Below are 14,804 nucleotides of genomic sequence, written 5' to 3'. Positions count from 1 at the left end.
GGTTTTTTTAGAGAGGAAAGAGGAGTATTGAGACCATTATTACTCAAACTTTGGTCCTCCAGGTGTTTTGGACTTCAACTCCAAGAAGCCCTTGCCAGTTTGGCCAACAATCTGGGAGCTGAAGTCCAAAACATCTGGAGGACCAGAGTTTAGGAACTCCTGGTCTAGACCTTGATAGGAAAGAGAAGAACTCAGTCATGAGGAAGGGAGTTGTCCACCTTCACATCCCTTCTTTTGAAAGTCCAAGTTGTGTATTCCTGCACAACTTGGACTGGATTGGATGTCCCTTGAGGTCTCTTCCAGCTCTATGATTCTATGATTCTATGACTGTTGCCTTCTTTAGCTCTGTTTTGGTACTCTTGGTAAGACCAAAACTGAGAAATGTTGGCCTGAATTGTGTTGGTCAGTCCCAATCAAACCTATTTGCAAATGGTGTTCAGCACCTTGTATACCTCCTTTTGCATTCAGACTAGGGGTGCATCTGCACTGCAGAATTAATGCAGCTTGACACTGCTTTAACTGCCATGGCTAGGAAATTCTGGGATTTGTAGCTTTGTGAGATATTTAGGCTTCTCTGGCAAATAGAGCTCTGGTGCCACAACAAACGACAAATCTCAGGATCACATCGCATTGAAACATGCAGTGCAGATGCATCCTTCCTAAAACATGCAGCAGAAATCTGTAGTGTAATTTCTTCGCTACCCACTTTAAAAATCTGTCAACCATCTGTAGTCATAATTTTTGGCTTCTTAGTAGCCAACTCACCGAGTGGGGCTTGCTAAAGCCTAAAAATCTCTGGTGAACCCCAAACTAAGCCAGACCAGGCCCAAAGGACTAGGCAGAGCTTGGGAAAGTGACTTTTATTTCTTTTTTCAGCTATTCTAACTCTGAAAATCTCATAGCCATCGTGGCCAGTGGGGGAATCGATAGTCCAAAATAAAGGGAAGATTTCCAACTACTCCTTTCCAACGTAGCCAACGGCCCGCCTTCCAAAACGCTACCCCCCTTCTTCATTTCCCCCTTTGTATTCTTTTGTGCACTTTTCTCCTCGTTTCGATTCAAGCGAGGAAATCGCTCTTCCAAATTACTGTCCAAAAAAAAAATTCCTTTCCCGACAGGAAGCCCACCTGCTCAAGTATTTATTCAGAACTCAAACGTAGACTAAACTGAAGTAAAAAGAAGAAGAAGGGAGGGAGACAGGAACCCTCACCTTCTCCAGACTATAAAGAACAGACTGCCTTGTCAAGGGAATCATTTGTGTGACCTAATCATCTTCATTCCCTCTTATTTTTTTGCCATCTCTAATTTCTATTCTTCTAACAGCCTGCCAACCTGCAGCGACCATTTACTCACACTGGTATGGCTCCCGGCGAGGAAGAAAAGGAGGAAACATCTATGCAAACTACTTTTACTTTTCATTCCCCCGTTCAAAGTCTATAAGAGAGACAAGCTCTTGGGTCTGGGCCCATCCCTTTTTTCCGTGCTGCAAGAGATACAGACAGGCATGTTTCTAATTTATACCACACAGGAGTCTGTGGAAACCACAGACGACCTTCATTAAAATAAAATACTGCCAGGGAGCAATTGGGGCCCGACATGACCGCTGGCACAACGAGACCTTTTCTCCTGGCATGAAGACAAACACAAAGTTGTGATCCACAAGGAGAGGTCAACTTTGGCTGAGTTCGTTCTCCCATAGAATGAAGTATTTCAAAAACTTTATCTCCGCCGGGAAAGACAAGGAGAATTTGGCACATGGTTGAATGATTTTTCACCCTTCCTGCAATAATGTGCCCATACCAACCCCACCGTGCCAGAAAAATGGTGGGCTTTTACGCAAAAGAAGCCACAGCCTTTTTGTGCAGAAAACAGTACAGGGGTCCCTTCACATTGACTGGGGTTAGAGGTGAAGGACCCCCGTGAATGTGGGGAAACCACAAATTAAAAAGATACTATTCTTTTAACCTAAAATAACATCTCTCTAGGGATCGCCAGGACCTCCAGTGCAGCTCTATGAATCTTCCAGAGGTTGGTCCTAGAACCATGCTGGAGGACCTACAAATGCCCAGAGAAGTGCTTCCTCTAGGAACTTCCAGGTTCTCCAGAACAACTCTATGGCCAACGTCTTTCAGAGTTGCGCTGGAGGACTTGGAAATTCCTAGTGAGAACTTAATCAAAACCGCAAACAGTCAAATGCACAAAAGTCAAAACGACAAATTTGGAGGGCCAACTGTGTTATCATCTGTGTAAAATGCCATAGTTTTGATGGCTGGATGAGGAAAAACAGATTGAAGCTGAATCTGAACAAGACGGAGGTGCTCACGGTAGCGGCCCCGAAACCAAGAATTGGGTTGCAACCTCCAGTCCTGGATGGGGTCACACTCTCCTCCAGTGACTGTGTTCGCAGTCTGGGGGTGCTCCTTGACTCATCGCTCCTGATGACAAATCAGGTGAATGCGACGGTTAGGAGCGCCTGTTATCAGCTTCGGCTGATACGCCAGCTGCACCCTTTCCTGGAAGTAAGGGATCTCAAGACTGTTGTACACGCGCTGGTAACCTCACACCTTTACTTCTGTAATATGCTCTACATGGGGCTACCCTTGTGCCTGGTTTGGAAACTACAGCTGGTTCAAAACATGGCAGCCAGGATTGTGTCAGGAACATTAAGAAGGGACCACATCACTCCGGTTCTGAGGTCCCTCCACTGGCTGCCTATTGGTTTCCGGGCCCAGTACAAGGCGTTGGTTATTACCTTTAAAGCCCTAAATGGCTTGGGTCCAAGCTATCTCAGAGACTGCCTCTTCCCATACAATCCTCCCCGCGCTCTCCAGTCCTCTGGGAGGAACTTGTTGCAGCCTCAAAAATTGACGCTTGCGGCAACCTCCCGGAGGGCTTTTTCTGCTGTCGCCCCCAGGCTCTGGAATGACCTGCCGGACAAGATCCGTCAATTAACATCTTTGGACAGCTTCAAAAAGGCTTTCAAGACGGATCTCTTCAGGCAGGCCTTCCCAGACTAAAATATCCTGGCCTCAGGATCTCCCTCCTCCTCAGTAATGTCTCCAAAGCCCCTTTTCTTTTCTTTAAAACTGAAGTTGCAGTGGTTTATCGGTTGGTATTACAGTATTTTGTTTAATTTATTGTTGTTTTAACTAGTTATTGTGGTTTTAATTTAGATATGCAGTTTAATAACTTTTTAAAGGGGGAGGGAAATATATTCTTTTTATGCTGTATGTTATTTTAATGTTGTAAACTGCCCGGATTGGTTCGCCACAGGGCGGTATATAAATAAAATTTTACTATATTATTATTATTATAAAATATTGGCCTAAACTCTTGACAAAAGTTGCTACTATTGTTGTGTGATGCCAAGTCATTTCCAACCTATGACAACCTAGAAGGGACTCTTAGATGGCTTTAGGACCTGTGATTTCCCTTTTAAATAGACCAAAGATATCTAACATAATATATATATATATATATATATATATATATATATTCCAAAGCAAGTTTTCAGGATCAGTGATTTCTCTTTCAAAGACATCTAACATCAAAATTATACTTTTTTCCTTTTGATAGGGCTGCCAGGTGAAATAAGGGAAAGACCTCCTGTACCTTTAATGGTTGTGCAAAAGGAGGAAATTTCAGCAAATGTTGTCAATACCTGCTGAAATTCTCTTTCACACAACCATTAAAGGGAAAGAAGCCTCGTGCTTCATTTTACTAAACAACTCAAGCTTCCAATGACATCAAGTTTCTGGGTGGATTTGATTTATTTCATGTGTTGCTTCTCTGTGTGGCCCCAGAAAGTCCTGGAGGCAGGAACTTGGCCCCTGGATTCACCGACGTTGCCCACCTCTGCTGTGTATATATACACACAGACACACAAAACTGAACATTTCAACATTAGCAGCTGAGTAAATCACATACAACTGTCACAAGGTTCCTGGGAGAGAGATATTTCTTCCTTTATATGAATGACCTCTTTGGCTGGGTAATATTGAAGTGTGTTGCTTGCCACAGTCTGCAGTCATGAAACCTGGCGGTTCCCATAGTTCATTCCCTCCCACTCCGGCTGTCGTATATTTATGTAAGTTGGCAAGCGTCCTAATTTACGTTGAGGTTGAGATCCGCTCGCTTGACGCGGAGTCCTGGGATGCCTTTCGTACAAGCAGCCTCTATGACTTCCATCTCATTCAAGGCCTGTTGGGAGTTTAGGATTTGATATATGTTTCCCCTCAACATTAAGCATAGGTGTTTTGTGTTTGGTTTTTAGGTTTAAAAAACCCACTGGGTTGTATAGTCAGAATGTCTACATACTCACTAAGAGCTCTTTCTTTCACAAAAATGAAGTTATAGGCCCACTGGGGAACAAAGAGGTGCAGTTACGCACCCGCTTTGGAAATAACACAAGGCAAAAGCAATGTTGTTTTCCAAGGAAACCCGAAGCATTTGATTTGATTTAGAATAGCTATATATCGGAGGCTTGCGGAATATATTGCCTCAGATCCCCAAAGGTTTGCTGTGAAACCAATTCCAAATCTTAAACATTTGGGATGAATATAAACAGAAGTTTAGTCTACATTTGACGCATCTCTAATGAGCAGCATGAAATTCACAATTGAGGGGAGAGAGCATTGCCCTATCACCCAGGCTTTGCTCAGATTCGAGGCATGCCACCCAGTGCCTGTCTGAAACATCATCTGGCCCAGATTCCAAACTTTCATTCATTCAAAAAAGTACACCCCACCCGCCACTATCCCAGGTTTGCCATCCATGTATTTGCACATCCATGGACTTCAAGCCCCATTGTCCGTAATGGTAGTGCATGCACGCAGCTGCAACAGTGTGGCCATGTGCCCAGCATGCCACTATTAAAACTGATGGGACCTGAAGTCCCACAGTTTTTGGCATCCATGGAGGGGTCTGCAATAGAACCCCTGCAGATCCAAAAGGCCAACTGTACGCCTCTAATCTTTTTAGAAGCTGAGATATGGGGCAAAATGTGGACTCTTAGATTAAATTCCTCTGCAAGAAACAAGTCTACCCAGGAATTTCTTGCATGAGGGAAGTGAATTTGAGCAGGGAGAGCAGCTCATGATATAGAATCATAGAATGATAGAGTTGGAAGAGACCACTAGGGCCATCCAGTCCAACCCCCTGCCATGCAGGAAATCCAAATCAAAGCATCCCCGACAGATGGCCATCCAGCCTCTCTGTTTGAAGACCTCCAAGGAGGGAGACTCCACTACACTCCAAGGGAGTTTGTTCCACTGTCGAACAGCCCTTACTGTCAGGAAGTTCCTCCTAATGTTGAAGTGGAATATCTTTTCCTGGAGCTTGCATCCATTGTTCTGTGTTCTAGTCTCTGGAGCAGCCAAAAACAAGCTTGCTCCCTCCTCAATATGACATCCCTTAAAATATTTAAACAAGGCTATCATATCACCTCTTAACTTTCTTTTCTCCAGGCTAAACATACGCAGCTCCCTAACGCGTTCCTCATAGGGCATGGTTTCCAGACCTTTCACCATTTTAGTTGCCCTTCTTTGGACACAAGGCTCCAGTTTCTCAGTGTCCTTTTTGAAATATGGCACCCAGAACTGGACACAATATTTGCCTCCCCCAGCACTTAAACAGAATTAGGCTTCTGGCCACCCCCACCAATGATCCCAAGTTTAAAAAGGTCAGATCTCACCAAAGCACATGGAGAAAGAAAACCAGCTTTCCTCCTTGAAAGAGTGAGCTAGAATATTTTAACTATCCTGCCTTCCTTTTCACTCATAGGTGCTGTGCTGTGGGACATTGGTATCTGCTGGGATTTGGTGCCAGGGCCCCCTGTGGATACCAAAATCCATGGATGCTAAGTCCCGTTATATAAAATGGCATGGTATATATAAAATGGCAAAGTCAAAGTTTGCTTTTGGGGATTTTTGAGGTGGGGAATATTTTCATGCCATGGATGGTGGGATCCTTGGATGTGGAATCCGTGGATATGGAGGGACAACTGTATGAGGTCAAATCCAATGTTAGGTTTAGCTAAACTAGACCCACTGCAGCAAATGCACTTTGGAAGCATGAAGTGAGCCAAGGAGAGAAGGGAGAGCAGGCAATGTGGGTTGCGGAAGGCATGAAGGAAGGAAGGAAGGGGCACAATACAAGATGAGGCAAAACCAGCCAAAAGAGTGCTTTGAGTAGCACGGACTGAATGAATCCATTCTAACAGTCATAGTGAGTGCATTTTTCCATCCTTATTCTGTAGTTTCACACATAAGGTAGATTTCATTCTTTAGCATGGTCCGCCATCTTGTGGCCAAATACCTGCATGAAGACCAGAAGCACTGTAAACCTGGAGGAGATAACCACCAGGATCTGATAAAGATGCTTTTACAGTAGACTCCTTTCATGTGAGATACAACAACAGGGTAAATTCCAGGTTAGTTCTATCTAAGCCAGACCCAATTAAATAAATGGAACTTAGTCACATCTCACTTAAGCCCACTGAATTTGGTAGGTCTAGTTTAGCTAAACACTAACACTGGATTTAACCTCAAATAGTTGTCCCTTCTAATCCACAGATTCTGCATCCATGGATTCTACCATCCATGGAATGAAAATATCTCCCCTCTCAAAATTTCCAAAAAGCAAACCTTGATTTTGTCATGTTTTATAAGTGATGTCATTTTACTACAGCAGTGTATATAATCATAGAATCACAGAATCGTTGAGTTGGAAGAGACCGCAAGGGCCATCCAGTCCAACCCCCTACCATGCAGGAAATCTAAATCAAAGCATCATCGACAGATGGCCATCCAGCCTCTGTTTAAAGACCTCCAAAGAAGGAGACTCCACCACACTTCAAGGGAGTGTGTTCCACTGTCAGACAGCCCTTACTGTCAGGAAGTTCCTCCTAATGTTGAGGTGGAATCTCTTTCCCTGCAGTTTGCATCCATTGTTCCACGTTCTAGTCTCTGGACTTGTGCATCCATGGATTTTGGTATCTTCAATGGCACCAAACTAAGGTCCCACTGTGTTTTAGCATTGTATTGACGGCATCACATGAGCAAGAAGGAAGGCAGGATAGTTAAAGTATCTTGAGAACATGCATTCGACATTCTTAAGGCATTTTAATCTTCTTTTTAAAAAGACATATTCATCCTTTTCACTACCCTGCCTGCTTTCTTGCAAATAGAGCATATTATTGTTAGGGCTGTCAGACTTCAGGGCCTGGGCCTGAGTTTCCAGGTTTCATGGGTCATTTCTTGCCAGAAGAGGAAGGTGCAAAGTTTCCAGCTTTAGGGCTCTTGATATCAGTTGTATTCTACGTCCCCCAATACAAGGGGCTGCTAACCAGGCATATTATCTGCCTACTTTTACAACCCAGACATCTGCTTGCGAGGTTGAGATCCCTTAATGGAGTGCTACTCAAAGTGGTGGTCTGCAGACAGGTGCCAATGCATGGCAAATTTCCAGGAAAGAACGGAAGAGTTGTAGCTCATGGACATAACTGTAATGCTAGTCCCTGACACATGGGGGAGGAAAAAACAGCCAGTCTGCCACATCAGATAGCTTTAAAGAAGCACAGCTTTTGTGAGTTTAGCACAGTAACGGGCATCATCCACGAGATGGCACCAAAGGCCAATTCAACTCACTGCCCTGTCGTTGTTGTTGTTGTTGTTGTTGTTGTTGTTGTTGTTGTGTGCCTTCATGTTGTGTCTGACTTATAGAAACCCTGAAGTGAACCCATTGAGCAGACACATTTTAAGAACTTCCTGCACAAGTCAGAAAGGCAGAAATAGCATAGTTCTCAATGCAGTAAGTTACTTCCATGGGGACTCTGGTGCAACAGGACAGCAGTTGTGTGTTCATAAGGAATTCAGTGATGTAGTTCTCCCTCTAACTGGAAGGCCATCTTCCACAGGTGTCATAATCCATACCATTATCATGGATGGTTTTTCAAAGGGGCTCAAAGCATCAGTAGCCACAGGGAAAGAAGAAAGCTATACTATAAGTTAGAGGTGGACAACTGCATGGGAGGCAGAGGCCAGTTCCCCCAAACCACATACACAGCAAGTCCACATAACTTTGTTTCCCTCTATTTGTGGTTGGTGTGTGCCTTCACATCATTGCTGACTTATGGCAACCTTCAGGAGATCAGGGTTCGACTCTCCGCTCGACCTCAGAAACCCATCATGGGTGAGTCACACACTCTCAACCCCAGAAAACTTCATGATAAGTTTGTCTTAGGATCACCATATGTTAGAAATGACTTGAAGGCACACAACAACAGCAACACCCATCCTAAGACACACATACCATACACACACACCATCAGCTGCTAAGCCACAGTGTGCTGCTGTTGTTGCAATTTCCTTTGAAGAGGTCTTGCCCTATAGAATCTAGTCCTACTGGTTGTTTGAAGGTCTAGAACCCTGGCAGTGCAAAAGATAATGCCATGGAAGTCAGACCATAAGAAGCCTTGATTCAAGACCATCTTGCCTGCCCAACCTTTGCCTTACAATAACACAACTGCTAGCTCAGCTGGAGGATTACAAAATTCCAGCAGGCATCACTGTTTGTGCTTATCTTAAAGGCTGAATGGATGAGATAACTGAGGAGGGTCAGTGTTCTCAGGACATATTATGTTCTTGCCCTTTACCAGGGGATTGCTCATTTTTAAATAAGAGTTAAAGTACAGTACTTACATTGACCCATGGACAAGTCGACTCAGGGTTTTGGGGGTCAATTTTTGACTAAAATTTCTAGACTTATACATGGGTATATACAGTATGAGCTCTAAATACAGAGATATGAAATCCTGCAGCTCCAAGCTAACTTGGTACATTGCAGCGCAGGTGTGCTTCACGGCTTTCCGCAAACACCGCCCTCTCACCACGGGGCACATCATAATTCCATTGAAAACCACCACCCTGTCCTCAGGTAATCCCATTTTTTGTAACAACATGTCAAAGACAACAACCCAAGGTGCTAAGGCAAACCTGTTGCTTTATGAGTCACCGGTTACTCCTTGAATGCAGTCACTAGACTGAAAAGACAACACGATTGTGCAGACCAGACTCCACAGATCACTCCGGGTCAAAGAAAAGCTTGATCAAATTTAGACTTTTTAGTTGCTTTATAAATTGCTCATTTAAAAATTCTCAAAGCTCTTCCCTAAGCTACAAACCCCAGGGTTGCACAGGAGGTAGCCATAAAAGTTCAAGTAGAAGAATAGCACCACAACCAGGTAGTGTAATATCACACTCTTTTCCTACTGCCTCCCACTTCAGCAGACCCTTGAATTCAGCCAGAAACAAGCCAGGTTGATGCTACAATACATCAAATGAACATTAGATGTCACCATATTCTATGATTCCATCTATTCAAAGATCTTTTTTGGAAGAGGGAGGGAGAGAGGCACTTTGCAGCCTGCAAGCACCATCTCAACTTTCCAAAACAATTTGAAATAGACTTAAACAGCAAACAAACTCTGCAGAACATGTAATAAAATTCAGATTCTCAGCCTCGACTGTAGAGGATGCTTTTATGGCCTACCCATTTGGTTGCAAGTGAACCTGGGCATGTGTATGTACAGCTGAGGACCTTTACAGAGCTGGGGGGAAAAGGTTCATTTTTGGACTACAACTCCCCATTATAGCCAAACCCAATTATGGAGATATTGGGAGTTGTAACCCCCCAAAAGTAATTTTTAGAAGCTCTGATCCTTTCCATACAAAAAGCTCCAGGATTTATTTACCCTTGGAGTATCCAGATGAAAGGATCAGATAACAGGTGATGGGAAATCTCTCTACCAAAAACTGAAACAGCAAAACTGAAGTACATGAGCAAGGAGTCTCACTTAGGGTATAACAGCTTGTTATATCCTCATATAACATCATTGTAGCACAGGAATTGGGCAGATGTTCATTTCTGGTTTTACATCACTTTTTTTAATGCTCAAGTTCCTACACTGAGGAGGCAGCGTGTAACTTTGGCTGCATCCACACTGCAGAACTTATCTCATTTGGCGCCACTTTAACTGCCACGGCTCATCGCTATGGAATTCTGGGAGTTGTCATTTTGTGAAACATTTAGCCTTCTCTGTCAGAGAGCTCTGGTGCCACAACAAGCTACATTTCCCAGAACTCCGTAGCATTGAGCCAGGATAGTTATGGAGTTATGCAACCATACTTAGTAAATTAAAAGATCAAGTGTGCACAGGAAGCAGCACATGCAATGCTCCATGTGCACTCCTGAACAAAGTCTGATGTACTCCAGTGGGCACCCATGTGTAATAGTCAAGGTGCACCATGTCCAATGCTCATCCATGTGCAATGGTATGGCATGTGTAAATTGACTTCTGCACCCTTGAACGCCACACAGTCATGTTCATATGTCCAAATGCTTCTACAGGGACACTTACGCAGAGGCAATATACCAGCAATATTCCAGTCAATATTTAGCAACATGTGTGGTGCAACATATTTTTTTTTTAAAAATCCATTCTCAGGGCCTTCTAGGTGAGACAATATAATTTTTTTTACATAAAAAGGGTTATCTGGTAGAGGTCATGGTCTCTACAAAGACTTCTTTGGAGGCCACACTTTACCCACCTGTGCTCTAAACAGTGGTCCTCCAGGTGTTTGAGACTTCAGCTCCCAGAAGCCCCTGCCAGCTTGGTCAACAGTCAGGAATTCTGGAAGCTGAATTCCAAAACACTCGGAGGACCAAAATTTGGAAACCACTGCTCTAACACATGGATGCAGCTTCTCATTCACATTAGAAATATCTTGTTCCTAGCTATCAAAACAGCACCCTGACAATGTGGCAGCTGGCGTCTCCCATGTCACTGGAGTGGTGAATTCACACTAAGTGTGAACCCAAGCTATATCCCCCAAACAGGTCCAGAATCATGGCTAGCTCTTTAAAGCTTGCAAAAACCTTCCCACTCACATGGGAAGCCATACACGGCCGCTGCCTTGAGCTAATAGAATATTTGTGGTGTTTATTCCAAGTAACACCAGGAGTTTCATTACTCTGCCCATTAAGATCTCTTTTTCTTCTGATCTCTGCCTTTGGTGCAGTTTTTGGAGTTGGCCAGGTCCATCACTGCTGTGAACGTTACGTTACGGTGGACTGGTACAGAGTTATCATCCCCAAGAGAAAACATTTGGATACCAATTCGCAGCCTAGTTATCCTGGCAGATTCTCTTTGCACCATTCAACTCGATTCAGAAACAGTTTCCTGTCCAGGCAGCCAGCTTTGGTATGAAGACGGAAAAGTTTAATCTCTCTGATGAAATTATCCAGGCCCTCGGGGAAGGGAAGGCATGTTCAGTCACATCTCTGGTCCCTCCAACAGGTAACGCAATGGCTGAGTTGGTTACCATCCATTTCCATCACTACCGTGCCAAGGAACATTCAGCTGAACAATTTGCATTTGTGGGGTTCGTTCCTTTTCTCATTTCTAGCAGAACGGTAAACATTTGCATCCTTACTAAAGACATTTTGATTGAAGGTGGGATTGAGGAGCTTTGTCAATGCCTTTCTCAATTCATGAGAGCATGTGACTTGCCAAAGATCACCCAGTGAGCTTATATTGCTGAACAGAGAGATTCAAACCCTGGTCTTTCACAGTCCTGGTCCAACGTTGAAGCCACAGCACCCCATAGTTAGTCTTTTAGTTTGAGTTGAGATTGCTTTCAGGGTACCTCAAGGTACAAGGTCATTCTGGAGACATTTTTCATCCCGTAAGCAACAAGAGATTTGGCTAAGAGCATTAGGATGAGAAAGAAGATCTCAGCACTTATGTCAAGAATGAAATGGCAGTGCCAAGTATGAAGCACAAACAAAGAGCGGCTTGTTGCAGCATCACTCTGCGCTCTGTCTGAATTCTCAAAAAGGATTAAGAGCCAGAACATTGTACAATGCCTGGGAACATACCTGTTTGGAGATACGATTATGCACAAACAGCAGTAAAAGCTAGAAAAAGAAGATCACACCGAGCTTGTTGAAAGCAGAAACTGGCTGCTATAATGCAGTCTTGATCCAAGACCACTGTAAAGGCACCCTGCCTCGGTGCACAACTTAATCATATGAAAACATCTATTGTCACCTTGAATTCAATAGAAGGGAGAAAGAAAAAAATGGAGCATTAATGCGCATGAAGTTCCATGAAGTTTGTAAAAGTTGCTTTTCTAGGACTATAACTCCCAGAAACCCCTGTGGTCTTGCTGGCGGCCGGATACTGAGAGTGGTAGCAAAACAATGGGCCTGAACAGACATGCCAACATAAAGCTGCTTCGGGTCACTTTGGAGGTATGCTGTTTAAATGATGCATGTGTCCTAAGAGGCCAGAAGCCGCACAAAAGCCACGATCCAGTCCTAAGGACTGCAGCACAGCTTTGGTACAGCTTCTGGCCTCTTAAGATGTGTGTGTCATTTAAACAGCATACCTCCAAAGTGACCCGAAGTAGCTTTATTTTGGCCTGACTGTTCAGGCCCAATGTAACTTTTCCATACCCCAACACACACAGACAGAGTGCTATTTGCAAGTGAAGACTAGTTAGAAACCCTAATGGGCTGCATAGAAATTATTCTGTGGTGGGAAAAACATGTGGAGGGTTTCTGTGCAGAAAGTGGGTTTCACTGTTTTTTACCACAGCATTATTTCTACAGACCACTTTGGGACATTTCACTTGGGTTGGAAGAAGTCTTTTGTGCCAGCTCTTGCCACCTTGGCACTGCTTCGGAGCAGCTTCCGGCTGCTTTGGGGGCATGTGTCATCTGAACGCCATTCCCCCCAAAGCAGCCAGAAGCCACTCTATTTGGCCCATCTGTTTAGTCAATGCAGACTAAAATATTGTTTGCCTTCTTTGCTGAAGCATCACACTGCTGGCTCAACAATAACCTCAAAGTCCTATTTGCTTGTACTTCTGTTAAGCCAAGTATACCCCAAATCTTACAAATAAGTCCTGCCCTAGATGTAGTGAACTTTGGAACATTGGATATGTGCATAATCCATTGTATAATCATTACATTGTTGTTGTTTTAAAGAAATTGAAGTAAATGTTTATTGTGTTTGCGGCACTCATTTATGACCGGCTCCAAAAACCAAAAGAAGAGGTGCACTAAAACAAAACAGAGCCAGGTCATTTTTTTTATGACAAATCTCACACAAACACTTCATTTGTCAGATGTTGGTGACGCCTGTGTTTTTGCAAAGACCCTTCGGGTTGTTGTTCCATGTTTGGTGTTTTCTTGTTGCCTCCTGCTGCTTTTAATTAGTTATCAGTTTCCTGCCCTGCGGTTGTGTGTGCGCGCGCATTGTTTTGGGGTTTTCTTTTCTTTTCCTATTTTGGCTTGGGTGTCCATTTACTATTTGCATCGCAGATTTAGCTAAAAATATAATCTTCCATTGCAATTCATTTCAGATCAAACGAGGAGGAAGCTCTTCTTTAATCAACATGCAACCGAGTTGATCAAAACGTTTGCCAGCATTCTGAGATTGGATTCCCCACATAGACTTTCACTCAATTTCGAAGGCGACATTTCCAAGAGCAAAATCATATTTCAAATCTGATTGTTTTTAGTGCATCTCTAAATTTAAAGTACCAGTGCTTCAGATTGGTTTAGCATCTCTTGATATGAAAGTAACATGTGTGCAAGATGGGGGAGAGGTCTGGAAAGTAAAGTAAATAGGGGTAGAATTCAAAGATATAGCCATGTTAGTCTGTCAAACTGGTATGCAGAGAGACTAACTGAAATAAAGAAGTTGGCAGCATGAGCTCTTGTCCAAATGCATCTGAGGAAGTAGACTGTAGTCTACGAAAGCTCATGCTGCCAACTTCTTTCTTTCAGTTAGTCTCAAAGGTGCTACAAGATCTCTCTACATAAAGAAAGGTGTGGAAACCAAGTCCTTTGGGGGATGGACCTGAGTATGTGTAGGCTGGAAAAGCAAGACCGAGAAGTGATTTAAGCACCAAAGATCTGCCTAAATAAAAAGATAATTGTCTGATGGTGGAAAGACACCATGGAAAGTCAGGTGACAAAGGAAATGCTAAACGTGAGGATTGTTCAAGCCTTTGTATTCCCCCATCACCAAGTATGGATGCGAGAGCTGGACAGAGAAGAAAGTGGATAAGAAGAAAATCAACTCATTGGAGATGTGATGCTGGAGAAGAGAGATGAGGACATCATGGACAGCCATAAAGACAAATAAATGGGTCCTAGAACAGCTCAAGCTTTGACTTTCCCTGGAAGCTACAATGACTAAATTGAGAGAGGAAATAATGAATCCAATCCGTCATGTCCCAGCCATCCAACACTGACAATCAAGATCAAACACTGACATCGTGGGACTCACCAATGCCAGCTATTTGGACAATATTCAGCACAATTTTCACAAAATGTTCAACCTTTAGAGAACTATCTGCTTCCATGAGTCAAATGTCAATCAGTTTTCAACTGATGTTCCAAGTGCCATGATGCAGAAATTTGTTATACGCCGAGTCATTTACTGAGCATTTAGATCACCTGAATAGAAATATCGACTGAGCTAATAAACCATAGCAGCTGACATTACAAGCTCTTTCATTTTTAATCACACAATTTTGCCAACAGGTCTCTCTTTATAGATAGACCCAAGCTCAAAGAGACGAATTTTGGCGGTGTCTAACAAAGCACATGTGTGCATGGATTTGTTCATACTATCTCTAAAGCAATGAGCATACTGGTATCCAAAGCTTGGAAATGTTTATATCATCATCATCATCATCATCATCATCATCATCATCATCATCATCATCATC

General features: G+C 43.3%; 1 protein-coding gene across 1 annotated transcript in view; it reads right to left on the bottom strand.

Moving 5' to 3' along the window:
• Positions 1 to 14,804, bottom strand: part of THSD4 (thrombospondin type 1 domain containing 4) — a 270,621-nt gene that overhangs the window by 147,532 nt on the left and 108,285 nt on the right. The window lies entirely within an intron of this gene.

This window comes from Sceloporus undulatus, chromosome 6 (assembly GCF_019175285.1).
Source record: "Sceloporus undulatus isolate JIND9_A2432 ecotype Alabama chromosome 6, SceUnd_v1.1, whole genome shotgun sequence".
NCBI lineage: Eukaryota > Metazoa > Chordata > Lepidosauria > Squamata > Phrynosomatidae > Sceloporus > Sceloporus undulatus.
This window is presented reverse-complemented; position numbering and strand designations above follow the sequence as displayed.